This window comes from Cydia amplana, chromosome 3, assembly GCF_948474715.1.
Source record: "Cydia amplana chromosome 3, ilCydAmpl1.1, whole genome shotgun sequence".
Lineage (NCBI taxonomy): Eukaryota > Metazoa > Arthropoda > Insecta > Lepidoptera > Tortricidae > Cydia > Cydia amplana.
Window position 1 is genome coordinate 7,796,199 of NC_086071.1, and position 22,578 is coordinate 7,818,776.

The 22,578-nt window shown below is 37.6% G+C and overlaps 1 protein-coding gene across 7 annotated transcripts in view; it reads left to right on the forward strand.

Annotated features, from left to right (window-relative positions):
• Positions 1-385: 385 nt before the first annotated feature.
• The window catches only part of LOC134662488 (proton channel OtopLc), a 49,878-nt gene continuing 27,685 nt past the window's right edge, over positions 386-22,578 (forward strand). For 3 of the 7 annotated variants that reach the window (XM_063518725.1, XM_063518728.1, XM_063518729.1), the window contains exon 1: positions 386-490. The gene's annotated coding sequence lies outside the window, so the exon portion shown is untranslated. Of the gene's footprint in view, positions 491-15,991; positions 16,267-22,578 lie in introns of those variants that run through there. The other 4 variants (XM_063518730.1, XM_063518733.1, XM_063518726.1 and 1 more) reach the window with 4 other exon arrangements.

The following is a 22,578-nucleotide window of genomic DNA, read 5'->3' on the forward strand; positions in this document are numbered from 1 at the left end:
GTTACCTATTAAACACGGAAAATATAGAATACCTCCGTAACTTATTAAAAATTGCCTATCTGCGTTATGATTGTAAAATATGAACGAGGGGTGTAGGTTGATATAGCTTTTTATAGCTTATAGCTATGACGAGAGGGTTCGCGTGTCTGGCAACCACCACCGCACAATAGAAGACTGTGCACCGTAGTTATGCGTGTTTGTATACCTCGGCGCGCTATTCGCGAGTTGGCGTCTGACTGCGAACTTGATCGCGCGTTCGCTTGAATATCGAAATCCAGCACAAAAAAAAAATTATTGCGGGGAAAACAAAAATCGAACCAAAGTGTTATTACAAAAGTGTATGTTTTTTCTTTAGTGACGTGTGAATTTTTGACAAAGACGCTCTCAGGATACGTTTTATGTGCCCGCGTATTTACCTACAATAGGACCACGCTGAATGGACACAATAGAAGTTTTCTGCTAGCAATTTTCGTCACAAGAAAATGAGAAAGTAAGGATTGTGAGCTTTTTATTTACCTACTTTCTGAGCCTAGCCGCTTCCAGTCATTGAAAACTTGTTGAATTTAATGTTAAACGCACTTTCTTATAACTAGCTTGGTGGCATGTTTCTCCAGCGGCGATGGTTTAACCGCACGTTGATATAATTACAGAATTACCTACACACTTAGACGCATGCTGGCATCAGACCGCTTCTGGAAGTAAATACTTGACTAAGGAATGTTGTACCTACGCTGTCACATATCTCAAATGAAAAATTGACTTAGCATCTTTGCATGTTACTTATAGGCAATTACTACAAATTTGAATACAGACAAGATCTCTCGTAAATTAAAGTTTTACTAGAAACAAGCAGTCGCGAAATAATGCTTTGTAAATGAGACAGTGGGGACGTTGTTCTACTTATTGGGATTCGAAGGTGAAGTGACAAGTATTACTTACTCGTTGCCGGCTTTATTACATTAAGTACAGTCGACGTCAAATATATGTTAACACTTTTGCATCGGCGAAATATTTAAACATACCTTTGACGTTGACTGTACGTAATGTAATAAAGCCGGCATGAGGTCAATTTTATTCTGTTTTGTTTGCATTATTTAGAAGATTGTATTTATGTAGTTTCACCTGCCCCCTTAAATGTATGCCTGTAATCAAATCTTGTAAACTTATATAGAGCCACTTTCCTTTATTCGCATACTTATACAAGTTGGATGACAATGAATTACGAAAGTGACGACGCTACCATTGAGTTGATCTGATGATGGAAACCGAAGGTGGCCATAGAAACTCTCTGATAAAACACCTCAACCTCGTTGTGTTTCGGTTTGCTAGAATTGTCTCGATGAGTATTAATAGTTGACTGTTGAAAGAAAAGTACCTACAGTCATAGAAAAAAAAACCTAGATTGCTCACTCCATACATCAGTTTTAGTACCAAAAAGACTATTAGCATCTAGCATCGAGTAGCGGAACTATCAGTACTGCTACTTGACAATAGATGTAGCAGTACTGATAGTTCCGCTACTCGATGCTAGATGTAGACACTGAAATTAATAGTCTAACTGATGTATGGAGTGATGTGATGGATTTAGTAGTAGCTTTTTAGTAGATTAGAAAATATGATTCATAATGTTATAAGCCTTACTAACCGATAGTTTAAATGTAGAAGTCAAGATTTAATTGCACAATAAGAATTATTTAATTCTTACTTTACAAGAAACTGACTCAAAATTTCAGCGCCTACGTTTTACGCTTTTATAATGTCGTATTGTTAATGGCGGTTCTAGGTCTGACCGATGTTCCCACACTACTAACTACTACCATTGTATCATAAAATGATGTAAGACTTTTGAAAAAAATAATCTGTTACCTACTATGGTTTCATGCTTATGTGTAAGTGGACGTTTAATTGTTAAGCCGGGCCCGAAGCCAAGATGCTTTGGGGCTAATTATAATGCATAGGGCGTATGTCCACAAACATGAACCGAATTGATGTGTAACTAGGTACTTACACATCAATTCGGTTCATGTTTGTGGACATATTCAAAGTTAAGGGCATTTTTATTTCAAATCATTATTTCTTCCTTATTTATCAGCATAATCTATCATCTTCATTTATATATAAACAAAGACCTCTCCCGTTAATTAATAAATTTATTGTCGAGTAAAAAATCGTACAATTACGATACCTACAGTTCAATATTTCGAGGCTCGCGAAATGTCTACTCGTGGCGGGCTCAGAAGCACCGGCGAGCCTAGTTTTTTGATAACTCTTTGAATCTTCGGCCACTGACGAGCCGTTTTAAAAATTTCGTTTCATGTTTTTGTGCTTGGCAACTTCGTTTTCTATACGAGTAATCTCAACTCCCACATTCTGCAATGTTGGAAAGATAAATTCGTATTGATTGATGACAATGATTAAGTTTTTACTTAAAGGGTTTCATGAATAATTCAGATTGCGCTACCCTTAAGAAACCGATATACTTAAGGTGACAGTCCATTTCCAACTGCAGCTGCACTACTGCTGCGGCGTTACTGGTGCGACATTACTGCAGCGGCGATAGCGGCGGTGACTGCTGCTGTTTTGTCGTGCAGTCGCAGCAGCGTTCGTGTTGCTTGTCAATCAATGTCAGTGTCAGACGTATAAATAAAAATACTAATTTACTTTCGTATATTTTACAAGAAAAAGCAAGTTACAATAATGCTACATGCTAACGAAAAAGAAGACCAGATTGCCTTTCTACGGGAGTCAGAGGCAGTCGAAGACAGCTACCAATAAAATCTGATATTGAATTGTCGTTGTGATTCAGGGAATATTACCGATTAAATGAAAAGCAATTCAACGGTGTTTGAGGCTTAATAATTGACTAAACACCCAAATTACCCAAATGAAATTAATGCAGAGGAAAAATTACTTAAGGTAAGCTAACATTTTGAAATTATCTTCCCCATCTTCTTGGCTAAATGCGTGACGACCGCAACAGCACACAGCAACCCGACGTGAGCGGGACTCATGTAGCTTGTGAAGTATACGGGGTGTGCACTTGATCCACCTACATCACGTAGGTACGTGATCCAGCCAAATCCAGCCGGCAGTGTCAGTCAGTGGAGATTAGGTACTCGGCCGTCAGAAACGTACGGACACTGCCGGCTGGATTTAGAAGTCTACGATAAACGTCCTCAGGTAGGTTCTTTTATCAGGTCTTTCATTGGTTTCTGTAGTGATTCGTGGGTTCCGGAGAAGGCGATGTGACACGTCGTTCGGTATTAGCAAAATATTACAGATTTATCTTTCTGAGGTTCAATATTAAAGCAATTTTACTTTCTTCAGGTACCTAAAGGTATAAATTAATAAATGCATTTGTAAGTGCTATAATTGAGCAATTTACATTTCATATTTTATAGTCCAGTCACAAATTGAAATCTTATAATTGCTCTTGTGTTGCAGGAGACCATGGGAGATGGCGCTCTTGACAGTAACAGTTAATGACCAGACCATGTAAAATTTGACGGGCAAGACAAGAAATCCTTTATGAAGAGAGCTATTTCGTTGACTTTGGCTGATATAAATAACTTTTAATAAATTATGTAATCTGAATAATAAATATTTTCCTCGTGTTGGTGTGATGATCCGTGTTGTAGGTACTCTGCAAAGTTTATTTAACCTTCAAGCCTTGAAACCACCGCAACTGTCAATATTTTAATTTTTTCAACCATTTGCTTCTCTCGTGAATCAATTTGGTTTTAAACAAAGCTTTGCCCCTAATACCTAGCAAAATATAGTTTGGCCAGGGACTGTCTCATTTCAAACATAGACAGAGAGAAGCATATTATATTTGTCTTAGGCTAGTACTAACACCCAAAAGAAATCGATGAGTAGAGTTTTATTTGTTCATATTTACTGGCAAATTGGGTTTGTCAGACTATAGTTAACTCTCCGGATTTGACGCTCTCTTTCTGGTTTCCTACCTTGCTTTGTGATATGGCTCAATATAGATTAGCAAAAAATTAACAGTAGGTAATCTGTGCGGAAAGAGAAGTCGTGAAATGTATGTCGCCCAATACGTTCCACGATTCTTCTCTTTCCGAACAGACTCTACTATCGGGATTGTTTATTCTTGGGTGTTATAAACTCTTTAGAACGTAGTTGGTTATATCCTCTTTGCTTAGAACTACTGATATCTGTGACCAAGACATTTCAGTGCAGTGACAGATTTGACGTGCGGTCTGCAGCCGCAGTTGCAAGAATACACCAAATGCGCGAAAATCACCATGCTGCGTGCAGTCCGGCTTGCCATTCATTTTACTATGGAATTTGACAGTTAGACCGACGCGTTCAGGCCGCTGCAGTAGTGTCGGAGCAGTAGTGCAGCTGCGGTCGGAAATACGTTAAAATGACCATATTACATGCAGTCGGTATTGTCATTCAATTTACTATGGAAATTGACAATCACACCGACGCGTTCAGGCCGCCGCAGTAGTGTCGGAGCAGTAGTGCAGCTGCGGTCGGAAATACGTTAAAATTACCATATTACATGCAGTCGGTATTGTCATTCAATTTACTATGGAAATTGACAATCACACCGACGCGTTCAGGCCGCCGCAGTAATGCCGGAGCAGTAGTGCAGCTGCAGTTGGAAATGGAATGTCACCTTTAAGAATAATTTTAATAAGGGATCTGTTCCATGAAGAGATAGATTCAATCCGTGCTCCCCCACGTTTTACATTTGAGACATTATTTATAAGACTTTTTTTACCAATTTTTATTCATGCCATGACCATGTGCCGGAATAGATAATAATCACAAAAAAATCAAGTTCCGTACTTTTTTTAATACCTACATACTAGTAGATAGTGAATGCCCGTAATATCAATGTATATTGGTATAATTTACTGAATTGGAACCTTCAAGGTTATGCCTATCAAGTTACGGCTGAGACTAATATACTCTATTTCTAATCGACATGTCATCTTTTGTCTTCGTTTATTTCGGAGTAGCACGGACGTAGAGACAAAACAAGACACATTTAGTCATTTACCATTTTGCGGAATTTAAGCGTTAAGTTATACGCTTGTATGGAGTTTGCAATTCAATCATTACTGTATATTTTAAACTGAACTTTAAAAATATCTTGATTTACGAAACTTTACGAGAAATAAATGTATTAAAATCACATTACACATATAATTATGTCACAAAATATATATATTATTAAGTAAAATAATTATTATATGGTCAGAGGCACCCTGTATGTGTATGTATTTGCTCAATCATTTGTACGAGTTTCCAAAGGCATGTTTATGACTTCGCGACAGCGAGGTCCAACGCCATTACATTACGAAGCAGAAGTTCAAGGCTCGAATGACATAATAAGCATAATAATTGCGATATTATGCCTGCGGACCGCGATGCAACAGCACCCCAATGGCAACTACGATTGTATAGTGAATATTCTGTAATATTACTTCACAAATATGGCTTTGCATCTTTTTATTGCGACAAAAGAATAATATGGGCTAATAAGCCGATGTATGTAGACACCATTACAATGATTTTATCTGATACAATTTGATACACTTACATTAAATGGCAAGGATTAATGGCAATGACAGAGAAATCTCTTAGTAGCAGAATTTCGTGCAGCCGTAATCGAATTAGCTATTTTAATTGAGTAGCTTGATATTACGTATACAATACCTAGGTACAAGTATGCACTATACATATAATACTTATATGTTGTACAGCTTGACTTTTAAAGCTTGGCCACCCTACGCGCAAGCCGCTATCGCTCGTGAGTATCGCAGGAAGTCATCTAATTAAATGTGGAGGGTTCACGAGAGAAATAATTAAGTTTTTTTATTCAAAAGCAATCTCTGTCGTCACGTGGTGCGTGGCGACGTCTATTAGGTAATCTATCAATTTTCCCGTCACATTACACTTATTTATAAAGAAAGGGTGTTAAGGCAACGCGAAGAGTTGAAACTCTTTCCCTAATCGGAGGTAAGATTTGATGCGATGACGCTAGTATTACACCTGAGCCTGAGGATTCGAAGAGGTATATTACCTATTATGAATACGTGTCACTTAACTACGTATACGTACGTATTAATTTGGTTACTATACTAAGCAGCTGTTGCCGAAGCAGAGTGTTAAATATGTACTAGGTTCAAGACAAGCCATCTGAAACTAAGTATTTTTATATAGGTATTTTAATCGAATTGTGTTTAATGACATGATAGGTATGAAGGTAGGTTATTCCAGATTTTTATACCAAGTTGCAGCTCAAGGCTATCTCATAATGTAGTGCATGATTATAAACAAAGTTGCATAGATTACGTAGGACGCGTAGAATCGAACATCTGTTAGGCCATTGCACCCACTCGGTTGCAAAGAGCATAACCTTGTCCCAAGTTAACGGTTTTGTGTCTTACATACAGATACCTACCTAATTAATACTAGGCACTTCGGATGATTAGGATTAAGTACCAGTAAATTATAGTGGCTACTGTGTCTTTATCGATCGCAGTGGCTACAGGTGTTCTTTGTTTTGGCGGCGGGCATTCACCCAGGAGGGTCGTCTGCCGCGCCCTTGTGATTTGCCTGTGCTGCTATAAAAAGTTCTAAGCCACCCAACGTAAAACTGCGCTTCGGTCGTTTCGGAATGGCGGGATACCGCATGTCCGGGCATGCGCAAGCATTTTTATCTACCTACTGTGCGTTAGCTGTGGCTTTAGTAAGGCTAGTTTAATTATAGTAACCTGGTACCAGCGTTTATAATATTAATTAACTTAAGTTGTACCTAGGGTTTGCACGACGGATCCGAAATGTATGGGAATATCCGCGGATCCGGATCCAGATCCGGATAATTTCATACATTTCGGATCCGGATTGCAAACCCTAGTTGTACTTGTACCTAAAGTCATCGCACTATTAAGGGAACGATATAAAATATACCGTATCGCACAACAGGAAGTATTCAATCAAAGTCAGTTTTCTCTATCAGGATTAACCACATTAACCAGTGCCTTTTTATGATTAACTTACAAATATTTATCAGCTACTCAGGTATTTAAGTGACTAAATCGATTAAAAAGTCTGAATAGCAGAGCCCATTCGTGAATGGCAAGAGTTACTAATGTTACAATCCGTTTGAAATACCTACATTACGAACCGAAACTTTCAGAACCTCTTATCTTATTTAAAAGCTCAATTGCAATTTGAGCCTTACATAAATAATATACAGTTGAATTTAACGTGAATGCGATTCTCTACCGACTCTAGTGCAGGTAGGTGTGTACAAAAGGGCAAACATATATTCTTTAGATACATCTATATTCAACTCAAAATCGAATTTTCGATTACATTGGCACTGCAGGATGTTTTTGTAATATCCGGTAAGATATGAGCATCAGATTGACTACTTCGATCGAACGGAAGAATTACTCTTCCTAAATCTCGTATTTCATTTGCGGATTTTTCGAAAACTGAACTGTATAGCAAGGGCTCATGGTTGCTCGTACAATGTCACTCTTAAGTAACACATGCGGTGGCCTAAGTCATGCAGGGAAATGTCTTGCATAACAACTTGCATAATGATCGTCCAATGACGGAGCGATTGAAACTGCTATTTCGGTTTTAATGCGATAGCTTTTATAAGCGCCATGTTTTATGGCAATAGGAAAGAGTATCTACGACAGCTTTTTTTTGCGTAGGAGAGGTGAAATTTACTTTATAACCGACTATTGAAAAGAAAAGGGTATTTACGTACACATCTCGATTATTTTAGACCAGATTCCACGTACAATCAGCGAACCAGTAAACTTTAAATATGGCGCTGTCGGCTGTCACCCCATTTTCAGATTTCCCATATTACATTTTTTTTTAAATTTTTTACAAACTATTACTAAGTGAATTATTTATTTTTGTACTTCGTCCCCAAAGTAAAACAAGAAATAAACATTCTCTTAATATATAGTATATTACAAAATGTCATATTTATAAGACATTTATTGTCGTTATAATTAATAGCATAGAGAAATATAGTAAGACAAGAGTGCTCACTCCATACATCAGTTCAGACTATTAATTTCAGTGTCTACATCTAGCATCGAGTAGCGGAACTATCAGTACTGCTACTTGACAATAGATGTAGCACCGACCGGAAAGTCCTATATCAACAGCATAAGACTTTCCGGTCGGTGCTACATCTATTGTCAAGTAGCAGTACTGATAGTTCCGCTACTCGATGCTAGATGCTAAAAGTCTTTTTGGTACTAAAACTGATGTATGGAGTGAGCACTCTATGTATTTTTTTCTCTATGTTAATAGGTAGAAATGTAGAAAATCCTGAACGTTATTTAGTTACCTAAGCAAGAATCCCGTAGGTCTCTCTTGTATGATAGACGATAACACAACATTTGATGCCCATATGTAATGTATCAGTGCAAGTAACTTATTTTCTTAACAAAACGAAGGAAGTGATTAATATTACAACACTTATATCACAATGCACCAGCCGGCCAGTGAACTTATCGTTTCCGGTTCGCGTCTTGCTCACAGTATGTGGTATTTTGGTATGATAACCGAGTCTGTTACGACCTTGTTATGAAGAAAAGTGTAGAATTATATTGGTTACAATTGTTACAATAGAAACAGCGTAACGCACTAGATAAATTGTGGTATACTTACTGGTAAGTGTTTGAAAAGAAATTCGGAATTCGGAAAGTTAGTTCTGAAACGTATGAAGAGACAGATTTCATAGCGTTATTATATGTACTTATTATGATTCAAACATTCACTGGGAACAAAAAATATGTCACTTTGTCTCAAAGAGTTATTAATGTAAGTATGTAGAAGAGGTGTACATACTATAATGTCTATAATACCTTTTCTACTATGAATAGTAGGGCATTTAGACGGCGCGCGAACTCGTATACGATTTTAGTTACATTGCGGACCATTGGGCCGACCGATCAAATGACGCAATGTACTTAATGATACTCGCATGCGAGTTCTCGCGCCGTCTAAATGAGGGCTTATTCTTTGCTTTGTAAAAGATACCTGCAGGCTGCATCAAAGAAATGCCCATCGTTATTGTTATTTTATATTTTTCTTATTCTTTCTTATATACCTAATATATTTGTCACCTTGATTATTTGTTTTCTTGTATTATGCATAAACATAGATATATCGTACATTTTCTTTCGAACACGGGACAGTGGGTTTATTTTTCGTTGAAGTTAAGTACCTATTATAGTAACTCATTCGCTCTCTCTGTCGGAAAACACCACTTATTGAAGTGAGGCAGAACATGAAGATCATGATATTATGGCATTTCTATTCTATGTTTCGTAAAACCAGTTGTATTTTTAGGGTTCCGTCATCAACTAAGATTAACATATTTCACGATCACTTAACAGTGGACCCCCCAGATTTTTATGTAAAAGATTATATTTGACAAACTTTAAGGATTCTAAACTGCGAAAAGTTTTCTAAAGCAAACCAAAATGCGGGGCCGTTATGTTATGGCCAGCTACTGTTATGAGTGTTATGAGTTTATGACAGATGTCGGTCACGTAAACAGCGTGCGCGCGCGCGCGTTTGTTTCGAGCCGCGTAATGTGCCTTCTCAGAATGGGAATACATTCTTGGAGGGAATAAAGATCGAGATAAGGCGAAGCTTTATATTACAACGCTTCAGGTTATGATAGTTGTGTCTTCTTAAGAATAAATTTTTGTAGGTAAATGTTAGTTTCCAAAAAAAAAAACTAAATAAAGGTTCGTAAAGAGGCATATTTAATTTAATTTTTATTCTAAACATCCTTTTGGCATATTCGTTGCAAAATATAAAGACTAAGGTCGAGTAAGAAGTTTGTATCCCAGCCCAGTCAAGGACTTGGAATTTAGGATAACTAATTTAAATTTAGGTGGCAAAATTAAAGTTTTAAGGCATACAAATGAAAAATATAATTAATAATGACATATCTAACACATGAAGTCAAATAATGTAAAAGCTTTCAATTTACTTACATAATTGTAAAATAAAATGTAATATTTTAAATTAAAGCTGCCGATTTAAAAAGCGCTGGTGGTCTAGCGGTAAGAGCGTGCGACTTGCAATCCGGAGGTCGCGGATTCGAACCCTGGCTCGTACCAATGAGTTTTTCGGAACTTATGTACGAAATATCATTTGATATTTACCAGTCGCTTTTCGGTGAAGGAAAACATCGTGAGGAAACCGGACTAATCCCAATACGGGCCTAGTTTACCCTCTGGGTTGGAAGGTCAGATGACAGTCGCTTTCGTAAAAACTAGTGCCCACGCCAATTCCTGGGATTAGTTGCCAAGCGGACCCCAGGCTCCCATGAGCCGTGGCAAAATGCCGGGACAACGCGAGGAAGATGAGATGACTTTAAATTAAAGCTCGCTATGGTACTAAACACATTAACTTTGTCGAAGGAATCTCTCATCGACGAAACTAAATCGTCAGCATCATAAATAGTGCCGACGATGTTGGTGGCACCCATTATGAAAGTGTGAGATACGACAAGCAGGCGACATTGGATCGAACGAACCCCACGCACTACGCCCCCATCTGTTTCCTACGCTACGGCCATTCATTCGCCTAGACACGACGGATTTATATGGATATCTATCCATTGTCCATATAAATCCGTCCGTATATGGATGTCCATCAAAAATTCCAAAAAATAACTATGTACATCCGTGCATAGGTAGTTATTTTTTCATTTTTTTTATAATCAAAACAAAATATTTTATTAAACAGATATTGACCGAACACTTATTTGTTTACTTTGCATTGGCAATATTGGCATATTTTATTATTAACCTGTGGTAGGTACTTTAATAATTTTCTCATTTCTAAACTATACATAGGTACACATATATTTCTTACTATGATCAGTTACAAATGTATCAAACTCACATGGCTAGACCTAAGCTTTGATAAAAAAAAACAATATTGCACTACGAAAGTAAAGATTAAACATTAGCGCAAATTTTTTATAATAATAATTTTAATGAGATAACTTTAAATAAGCAGTAACTTAATTATTTTCCTAAATAGGTACTTAGTCATTCTAAAGTCCTGCAACCCTGTATTCATATTTTATATATTTGTCATGTCCACTCTGATCTTTCCTTACAATCCAACAGGCGCTACGGAAGACGCCGAAGTTAGCCGAATGTTTATGTTGTTTTTTGTTCCCTCTCGCTCTTTCACTTAACGAAAACATGGTGGCCATGCTTGGATTGCAAGCGTTGCACTTAGTCGCTCGCCATAGATGGGTCGAACGTGCTATGAACTCTGTCGATAAATATTGTTTATGTTATTAAAATATACGAACAAAGTTGTTCGCTTACGGTTTATTTGTGAAACTAGTGCTGTTTAATTTATAGTCCGTTGCTGGTTGGTGTTAATTTTATAGTTGCAGATAGATTTTAGATAAAAGAGCCTACTCCAATTAGAAATATGTAAGTAGATTTTAACAAATAATTGTTGCATTGAATTATTTTAGTGTTATTGATTTGTTTTTGTTTAACCTGTTAATGCTTTCGTTTGGTTCCGTGTACAAATAGAAAGGTTTGATTAGAAGATTTTGTGAAAGTTATCTATCGCGGATGTTTTTGTTATAACAAAAGACGGTTATTGACTTGTGACCTAGAATCAATTGTTGTGATATTGGGAGATGAAATTCATCAAAGGCAAATAAAGGTGTCATTCGTGCAAAGGAAGGCGAAGTTTAAGCCTATATAACTTTTACAACCAAACATGACTGTATTTTGTTCTTTGTCAAAAAAGTTTGTGTGGATTTGAAGATGGAAAAAGCCTGTTTTTAAAACTTACATTTTCTACGGAATATCATTTGATATTTATCACTAGCTTTCCGGTGAAGGAAAACACCGTGAGGAAATCTGCATACTTCCATCCGCGAAAAAATTCAAAGGTGTACGACTGTACGTATCTAATACCTATGTAAAGTTCACGAGGAATATAGCTCTTTCACGCATGAGAGATGGACTGGGTCCAGCAGTGGGACATATATAAGCTGAAATATTATATTATTACACTCAATAAATTTAAGTTTGTGTGTGTGTGTTTATCGTTTAAGAGGACAACCAAAAGCTAGGTTATTTCGTTCCGAAAATCGTAAGGGATCTTACGTTGCGTATGTTATGCCTTTATCTTCTTTAGTGATCCAACAAAACCCCAAGGTTTTATGAGAGGTCACATCCCTAGAGAAGAGACTTCCCATAAAGAGCTGCACGTCGGGCCGAAATCGCGGATTATGATCACGCATCCTGATTCCTGATCCCAACTGATAATTATGACTGCCTAATATTATGTCTACAAATTAAGTCGTACATTTTTAAGGTATTTAAGTAATGTAATACTACCTATAACTTTTACAAAAAATAACAAAATTTACAAAATAAAATATTTTACACAAATATTCCATCTCAAATAAACAAAAAAGTTTTTACGTGAGAGCTGACATGTCAATAATTTCCTTTAAAAGATTAACGTCTTTTAGTTACCGTATTAGTGTCGCGATTAGAGGTTCAATCCGTCATTCATTTTACGAGTATAAAGGACAGATAGAGCGACGGCACCACCGAATACAACTGCAGTTTATATCCGAACGTCACCTTTTGGTCAGCGTTAGTGCTGCAAGGTTACTGCTGCAGCGTTGCAGCAACAATCGGGGGACATGACTGCTGCAGTCGCATGTGCGAATATCACCTTTAACGCCACAGCAGTAATTCCAAAACCGTAATGCAGTTGCCATCCGAATGTCAACTTCATCATCATCATCAAGTTATAATTTTTATTCAAGTAATTCGTCTAACTATAATGTCATACTTATTCCCATTTCAGCTCAACAGAAGTTACTGTATTCCAATGTTCATAAATCAGTGAAATTTACAGCCGTCTTAAAAATGAGAGCATTAGTAGGTACCTAGGTAGATTCCCCAATGTTACGGGTAATGTAATGTAAGGTACGCTTAATGATGTTTTGTTTACGGATCAGCCATCTCTACTCAGCTTCAGTTAATTGTAAATGGGTCTACATTATTTAACAACGCTAATTAATTGTATAGTCGCCGTTCTTTTACTATTGAGAACTAGGTTTAGATTACTATCTAAACCTAGTTCTCAATAGTAAAAGAACGGCGGCGGGAAAAAACTGATTCTCTGCTACTGCAGAGAATCAGTTTTTTTACAAGCCAGGCAATGTTTGGTACGATCTCAGAACAAGTGCTTCAGAGTGTTTTATTTTTAACCGACTTCAAAAAAGGAGGAGGTTATCAATTCGACCGTATGTTTTTTATTACATATATTCAAATATTTCCAAGAATTTTAGCCCTCTGTCATATGTACCTAGTTTGCGATTTTGTCCATTCAATTAACAAATTTTTGGAATGCTTTCCCATCATATTTGTATACTCGTAGCAGGCCATTGTTGTAATCGTGTTTGTTACATGCATACCGCATTGTGCCAATGGGAATTTTGTAACTTCCTTATCATCATCATCCTCGCGTTGTCCCGGCCATTTGCCACGGCTCATGGGAGCCTGGGGTCCGCTTGGCAACTAATCCCAGTAATTGGCATGGGCACTAGTTTTTACGAAAGCGACTGCCATCTGACCTTCCAACCCAGAGGGTAAACTAGGCCCGTATTGGGATTAGTCCGGTTTCCTCACGATGTTTTCCTTCACCGAAAAGCGACTGGTAAATATCAAATGATATTTCGTACATAAGTTCCGAAAAACTCATTGGTACGAGCCGGGGTTCGAACCCGCGACCTCCGGATTGAAAGTCGCACGCTCTTACCGCTAGGCCACCAGCGCTTTTTTGTAACTTCCTTATAAACATTCGAAAACGAGACTTCTTTTGAATGTCATTTCCTAGTATGTTTATAAACAGTTATTAGTCAATAAACAATGTTATCATTCTATAGCCATCAATTGTTGAAACGCTGACCTAATAGTTAGTGAATGAACCGCTTTTGCTAGTAACAAAATAACCAGAAAGCAAAAAAGTGCTATATCACACCGTAGATACTAATATCAATGGAAAACAAACAAACAGCTCTTTCTGACTCCAACAAGTGATATAATCTCTCCTCGACATGAGTATGACTAGGTACATAATCTCATTGCTAACGAAAAGTTAGCACGCGTTTAGCTGAAGTTATACTCTGCCGTTGCAAAATAACAGGTGCACGTCGCCATGGGATTTTAAGCCAAATGAATAGGAGTTTCGCTATTTAAAAAAAGCGGCCAAGTGCGAGTCGGACTCGCCCATGAAGGGTTCCGTATTCAGGGAATTTATGACGTATTAAAAAAAAAAACTACTTACTAGATCTCGTTCAAAACAATTTTCGGTGGAAGTTTGCATGGTAATGTACATCATATATTTTTTTTAGTTTTATCATTCTCTTATTATAGAAGTTACAGGGGGGGGGACACACATTTTACCACTTTGGAAGTGTCTCTCGCGCAAACTATTCAGTTTAGAAAAAAATGATATTAGAAACCTCAATATCATTTTTGAAGACCTATCCATAGATCCCCCACACGTATGGGTTTGATGAAAAAAAATAATTTGGAGTTTCAGTTCTAAGTATGGGGAACCCCCAAAATTTATTGGTTTTTTCTATTTTTGTGTGAAAATCTTAATGCGGTTCACATAATACATCTACTTACCAAGTTTCAACAGTATAGTTCTTATAGTTTCGGAAAAAAGTGGCTGTGACATACGGACGGACAGACAGACGGACAGACGGACGGACAGACAGACAGACATGACGAATCTATAAGGGTTCCGTGTTTTGCCATTTGGCTACGGAACCCTAAAAAGCGGCCAAGTGCGAGTCGGACTCGCCCATGAAGGGTTCCGTATTTAGGCGATTTATGACGTATAAAAAAAAACTACTTACTAGATCTCGTTCAAACCAATTTTCGGTGGAAGTTTACATGGTAATGTACATCATATATTTTTTTTAGTTTTATCATTCTCTTATTTTAGAAGTTACAGGGGGGGGGGGACACATTTTACCACTTTGGAAGTGTCTCTCGCGCAAACTATTCAGTTTAGAAAAAAATGATATTAGAAACCTCAATATCATTTTTGAAGACCTATCCATAGATACCCCACACGTATGGGTTTGATGAAAAAAAAATTTTGAGTTTCAGTTCGAAGTATAGCGAAACCCCAAAAATTTATTGTTTTATTTCTATTTTTGTGTGAAAATCTTAATGCGGTTCACAGAGTACATCTACTTACCAAGTTTCAACAGTACAGTTCTTGTAGTTTCGGAGAAAAGTGGCTGTGACATACGGACGGACAGACAGACGGACAGTCAGACAGACATGACGAATCTATAAGGGTTCCGTTTTTTGCCATTTAGCTACGGAACCCTAAAAACCTGCTTAATTGTTGTTGCAAGGCGTATGTGATAGGTACTTGATGATTACTTCTGTAGAAGGATCAGTATTTTTCTCCTGTGCTGTTTTATGTACAATTACCAGTATTACCACCATTGCATTTGGATGATAGGAGTTTTTTGTTCCTATTACGGTAATAGTCGTGAAGAAAATAGTACGGTGCTGACAGCGCTCATCTCGCCTGAATACGCACCCAACCCTTACTATAGGGTTACCAGGAACTTGGTCGCTTTAATTACAATTATCGTTTTAAAAATAACACTTTTTAGACTTCCAGCCACAAGCAAAAACGCCTTTTAAATTAAGTGATTACGGATGTTTAGGAAACATCTTAGAATTCTTAGATCACCAACACGTAACAAGGATGACATCACGTCCCATAACAGTCGACCCCTCCACGAAATATCGCAATAAACCGACATCGCCCTACATTCTGGCAACCCTGCGCACTATTTGCAGAACAATGCAAGGCTTGATGTGCGCACGCCGGGAAAGCGCGGGAGGGAAAACGTGCGCGGAGCTGTCCGCTCAGTCTAGGCCCGCGAGCGCGACCGGCCGCGCGAAACCCGCGACGCAAGCGCCCTGGCGCACGCCGCGCGCCGCGCGAAACGCGGCGTAACCTTCCTCGAATCGACCGAGGTAGGCAACACTGCCGCCGAAACCGAAATTCAGTGTCAAAAGGTTGGTGAACCCTGAACCTAAAGTGCACCTAAAACTAACCCCCGAAATACGAAATTTGCTCGCCGGGCCCGGTGACATCTGTTATTACGGCGTGCGCTCGTAATTTCCTCGTGCCCCGGTACTGTCAAACGTGAAATCGTTTGTTAATTCCTATCGATGTGCATGTCCTCTGTTCTGTTGTTCTGTGATCGGTATCAAGAAATCGATGTTTGATAAACTCAAACGGTTTTTTGTACCTAACAAACTTAAACGGTTTTTTTTTCTTTACATTCGTCGAAAACTTGTTACGACGATATATCATCATCAATCATAAAACACACAGGGCGTCATTATAAATGAAAGTATGTAATAATGATTCATGACCATAAAGTTAATAGCACTATTTACCTACACCAAAGTCTAATTTAAAATCTGAAACTAACGTCAGCGCCCAGAAAGCGTTCAACACAAAACGAGAATAAGAAACCAGGAAATCTCTCCACAAGCTGTCTCGAATCTCGGTCTACGGCTCATAAAGAGAAAATTGTGACCTACATTCGTGTCTTAAATTGAATTTATACCGCGAAATGTGCTCGCTGGGGCAAGAGTCCATGCCAAGCGGTCCCATGTCACGCATTAGAAATATCGCCAGCATCATGCTTAGAAACGTCGATGACAAAATGAGATCATCCTATGCAAATGACACATACTTATATTAAATAAATAGTATTAGGTACTCATTATAGAAATGCGGTACCTATTTATATTGCAAATTTGAAAATTGATAACTATCGACAGTATTCGAGAAACTGCAAATAAATAATAGAAACACATGCATTCAAGCATGATCTCTCTCTTCCAAGCTATGTATCTCACATGGTGATGGGGTCAGCTTCCCGTGTCTTTCGCTTCCACTTCGCCCTGTCCTCGACATCGCCTTCGGATACTTTGCACTCATATCATTTAGCACTACGTCCTCCTTCCTAACTTTATTGGGCTAAACCTACTTCGAATTTTGTGGTGGGCAACACAAAACAGATTAAGGCACAAAGTTGTAGGTATCTAACAGTTTCTAAATAAGCAATAATAATGATAATGGGCCAGATGCAGAAGGCGGTGATCTTGGACACGGCGCGGATAGTCCGCCGGTTCCTCTCTCTGCAGCCCTGACCACCGGCAGCTTGGGCCTAGCCCCGCTGCTGGCGGCACCCTAGGTTAGCTTTTTTTATAATGTGTTTATATGTATTTTTATTGTTTTGTAAGTGTTTTTATATTTTACTTTTATATTCATATTATAAATAATCTAACCTAAGAAGATAAATAAAGATAATGGTATGATAATGGCCCTGATTCCAGCTGTAAGTAAAGGTTCCTTTTAGGTATGCTTTTATCTTTTTTTTTACAAGTGATCAAGGAAAATATCGTATTTTTAATTAAGATACCGTAGGTTCATTACGGAGAGAAGAAACTGTCAAAATTACGACCTTAAAATGAAATCCTACTTGTCATACATAAGTTACATAACAAACTCCAAACGGATTATTAGTAAATCAGGTAGGTATTAAAATATGTATTACCTACATACGTACTGTTCTGCCATTTAACTCGTGAATAGAACGCTGGAAAAGCTAGATTTAATACAGCAGAAACAATAGCACTAGCGCTTCAGCGAAATTTAAATCACCTTATAGTCAGCAGTCGTAATACAAAAGCCAACTCTATTGCAATTGCAGTTGGGTTTATATTAATTTTAGTCAATAGGCACCGCCTACGTTCAAAAAGCAACAGGCAGGTGAAATAATGAAAAAGTTTCTGAATACCACACTCTCATCATTGCATTGCAGCTCATATACCTTTTGAAATCATACAGTGGCAGCGGGGTAATAACGCGAGCTGGGAACAAGCTTTTTATAATTATGCTGTTAATTTTATCTAAGCTCAATCCTTTGAAGCGGGTTATACAGCGCGCGTAAAAGGTATGTTCCAGACGGTGAGCAATACCTTTTATAGCGTTATTTTTATCGTTTAGGGCGCTGTGGCACATCCATGCCGCTTTATTTAACCCTGGCCCAGGGCGGTATTTTACTGTGTACTAATCATAGACTACGATGGTACCTACCTACCTTAAACACCTGTAAGCTGTAAGTAAGTTACGATTTACACAAATCGAACTAGTCACATATTAAGCTGAGTATTGCTTGTGAAAACTGAAAGTGATGACTGTGAGTGTAAGTACTACATAGACGGCGATATTATAATGCTTAATAAATAAAGACCTACATACTATATAGGGAACATCCATAACTTAGAAATTACACACAAAAATTATTGGAATAACTATTTACATTGTAAATTAAGAACAGTGTCGGACAAATTTCCGGATTGAAACCCTAGAAATGTACATATCCAATCGGGGTACACATTTGGATTAGGTACATTACAAACGAACCCACCGAAAAGAGCAGCTGCAATTTTACTGTACACATTACGCGCTTTTAGCTAGTAGGTTTATGACATTTTTACAGTCGCTGCTTACTGAAATAGGTATATGAGTGCCTAAATCACCACTTCCGGTGGTGAGGTTTTACATTATTTATAAACTGTCGTCAAATATGAGAAAAACAGCGTGTTACCAAATATTATCCTACTTTTCCGGTATACTAAATTGCTCGTAAGCAATTTTTATGAGCAGTGGGATATGTAAATATGTATATCATAGCGAGTGCAAAGATTTTTTTTTAAATATTTGCGGTAACTCTTCAGTAATGGAAAATATCGTTAGGAAATCGGACTACATACCTACCTATATACTCTAACAGGGCCTAGTTTTCTCTCTTGGTTGGAAGGTAAATTACCTTTGTAAAAAGTAGTGCCTGTTTACATTATTGGTAATTAAGTTGCCATGTGGGCTAAGGGATCATTCACGATGTAACCAGGAAAGTGCCAAGGTGAAAAAGACTGTAGTTGTAATTTAAAGGTAGATCTGTAAAAATATCCCGAATCCCGACAATTGCCATACATTTTACATTATTTTTTACGTATTAAACATAAATTTCACATTTTGAACGTTCGCAGGTGCTCCTAAACTGTAAAACAACTGCAACAGGAAACATACATACACTGAACCAATAAACTAAGCCCATATTTTCGATTCCCCAATTTACCGCGACCGACTTGGATTACGCAAACACATCAGAGAGCATGCTCGGTGTCTCTTTCATCATGGATTGAAAACAAAACCCAGTTTTGTTTCCGCTCTCGTTGCTATTTGCGGAAACTGATTTTGGAGCAACTGACAAGAAAGCTTTCCTCTAAACTATAGGTAATATAAACAACTACCTATATGGGTATTTTGATAAAGGACACAGACGGTATTTTCGCCAAAGCCGTCCGTACTTTTATGCATATCAATTATTTTGGTCTGATGTCATCTGTCGATTATCGACAAAATGGAAATGATGATAAACAAAGTAGGTAGTGAAGATGTTAGATATTCGTACATCTTCACTATTTAATACAACAATATAAATTACTAAGAGTTAATGTAAAAAAGCGGCCAAGTGCGAGTCGGACTCGCGCACGGAGGGTTCCGCACCATCAATAAAAAATAGAGCAAAACAAGCAAAAAAACGGTCACCCATCCAAGTACTGACCCCGCCCGACGTTGCTTAACTTCGGTCAAAAATCACGTTTGTTGTATGGGAGCCCCACTTAAATCTTTATTTTATTCGGTTTTTAGTATTTGTTGTTATAGCGGCAACAGAAATACATCATCTGTGCAAATTTCAACTGTTTAGCTATCACGGTTTGTGAGATACAGCCTGGTGACAGACGGACGGACGGACGGACAGCGGAGTCTTAGTAAAAGGGTCCCGTTTTTACCCTTTGGGTACGGAACCCTAAAAAAGTACTTACCGGTTTAGGTACTACGGAATAGCAATATTTAACTCATGAACGGATGTAGGTATATGGAAACTAACGCGGATGTTACGTGACAAAAATTAATAAGTAATACTTTAATAACTTGCAGAAGCTGGAGCATGAAACTAGTGGAAAATAAGTCACGTTTGTCATTTCGAACTTATAAGGTCACCATTTCATCGTATTTCCTGTGTACATGTACCTATACGGGCGTTCTTTTGACCTCAGAGTAAATTGGCGGCATAGCGTTGTTATTCATAACGTCTGGCAAATCTAACAAATAACAATCTTTCATCATTATTTGTCATTTTAACGTTTGTGCTTGTTTATTAGAAAGCGACAAACTTTACAGAATTTGTTGAGTTTTATGAATAATGGTGAACTTTTGAGGATAACGGGTAAATATCGAGGATTGATCACATTAACTTTGAGAAGAAAAGCCAAACAGAAGAAGCAGACAGTATTTTTAATCAACCTCTGCATTGCAACAAACGAAACGATAAACTATTGCTAGCAAGCCTCGGCAGAATTTCTACATCCGTTAAAATAACGAAGTTATTTTAATTTTTAAAGACCACGCCACCTGTCGATGATAGTCGCTAAGCATCGGGCGTGCGATCGGCGATGTATTTACAACGATACGAATACTATTAAGCCACGATATGTTTACAATGGGAGGTTTACGGCTTGCGGTTACTAAATGACTGACCTATATTCAGAAATAACCCGCTAATAAACTATTGGAATGGGATATTTAATTTTGTAATGCTATTTCGAACACGAAACAACAACTACGAAACTACGAAACTACCAACGAAACTAAACTACGAACTACGAAAGTAACAACTTTGCAATTTAAATACCTACTGATAAGATGAGAGATGACTACTGACAAACAGTGCTCAAAACCGTTCAGTGAAGGACCTTGTGATATATTCTTCAAAAATTATAGAGCTCCACGAAGCTCAGATATTGATGTTTGATGTACCTATTCGTAATATCCTATCCTATGTTTAAAATGGGGTCAAGTATTTAACCAATTCTATACAGACGAAGTCTCGGGCGGAGGGATGTACACATACCTAGATATTTTTTTAAATTGTTCTAATTATAGGTGTATTTGTAACAACCTTACCATATAGGCATATATACAAGACTAACCGTATCTAGATTCTATCTCCGCGCGTGCCCGTGAATATATCAACAATAAATGGATTCTTAACTTTACTAACAACTTATCTTACTCAATAGTATATTCAAAACCAACCTTGAGTTATATAGCATAAAGCTCACTATCAAAACAACGTCATAAGTTAGATAGGTTGGCATAAAAGTGATCAGTTGAAATGGGCCACAACCACAGGAGTAGGGAAACGATTCAGAGTAACGGATTCAAAGGAAAAACAATATCATACAACCCCAATGTACTTATGGTATGTCCTTTATTAGCGCTCGTAACTTACACATACGGCCGGAGGTATTCACTATAAGATACTTTAGATCTAAATAATTAGAGAACTTCTTCTTCTTTGAAAAGAGGAACGATTGTATGGCAATTAATGGTACAATACATTTATAGTAGGGATGTAACGATACATGATTTTGCCGATACGATACCGATACCGATATTTAAAGTAAATAATCGGCGATACCGATACCGATACCGATAATTATCGGTAGCCTGGTAGTTAGTTAGTAAATGAAATAAATAAAGAATTATATCCTTTATATGCATAAAACATACTTATGTTTAATAGACACTCGATTTTAAGTAGTGTGAAAAACTGAAAAACAAAAATAAAGAAAAATATATTCCTATTAGCAAAATAGCACGATTAAACCAGCTTCACTGTTATGTTGAGTAAGTAGATATATCGTAGTAAAAATTACGTAAGTTTTGACACATCAAGTTGAAATTGAGGTGAAGAATATTCTTGCCCAATAAAATACCTTACTGTGTGTGGGTTGTTTACATTTTGTTATGAAATCGGGTCTATTTAAATTGGCGATGCCGATATATCGTATCTGTATCGGCATCATTACATCCCTAATTTATAGATTGTTCACAGAACAACCTTTTTAATGTTAAAAGAAAAAGATAAACATCGTACTTACGACTAGCAACACGCATAAAATCTACCACAGGTTTAAACCGTTCACCTGACCAGAGAAAATTCCGACGCAAGAAACTGAGCGGGACTTTTATTAAAACAGTTAAACATCTTATAACTAATAATTTAATTATTGACAGGAGTGACGTTTATTTTAAATTCTGTGTATGACCCGCGCTATGGTGTTGTTATTCTGAACCGTATGTTTACTCCAGTGATATAACTACACACTTGTAGAGCTGTCAAGAGACACAACAAAGGGCGTCTCAAGGGCCCCCGTTTCAGAGCTCCGCGCTCCGAATGGGCTTTCAGTTTCCTTTGACGTGTTTTGATTGTGGCATTTGTGGCTCGTGAAATGCTTTGCCTAGTTGTCGTAAGCATGAACACAGGGCGGACACGTCATAGTACGAAATTCGTTT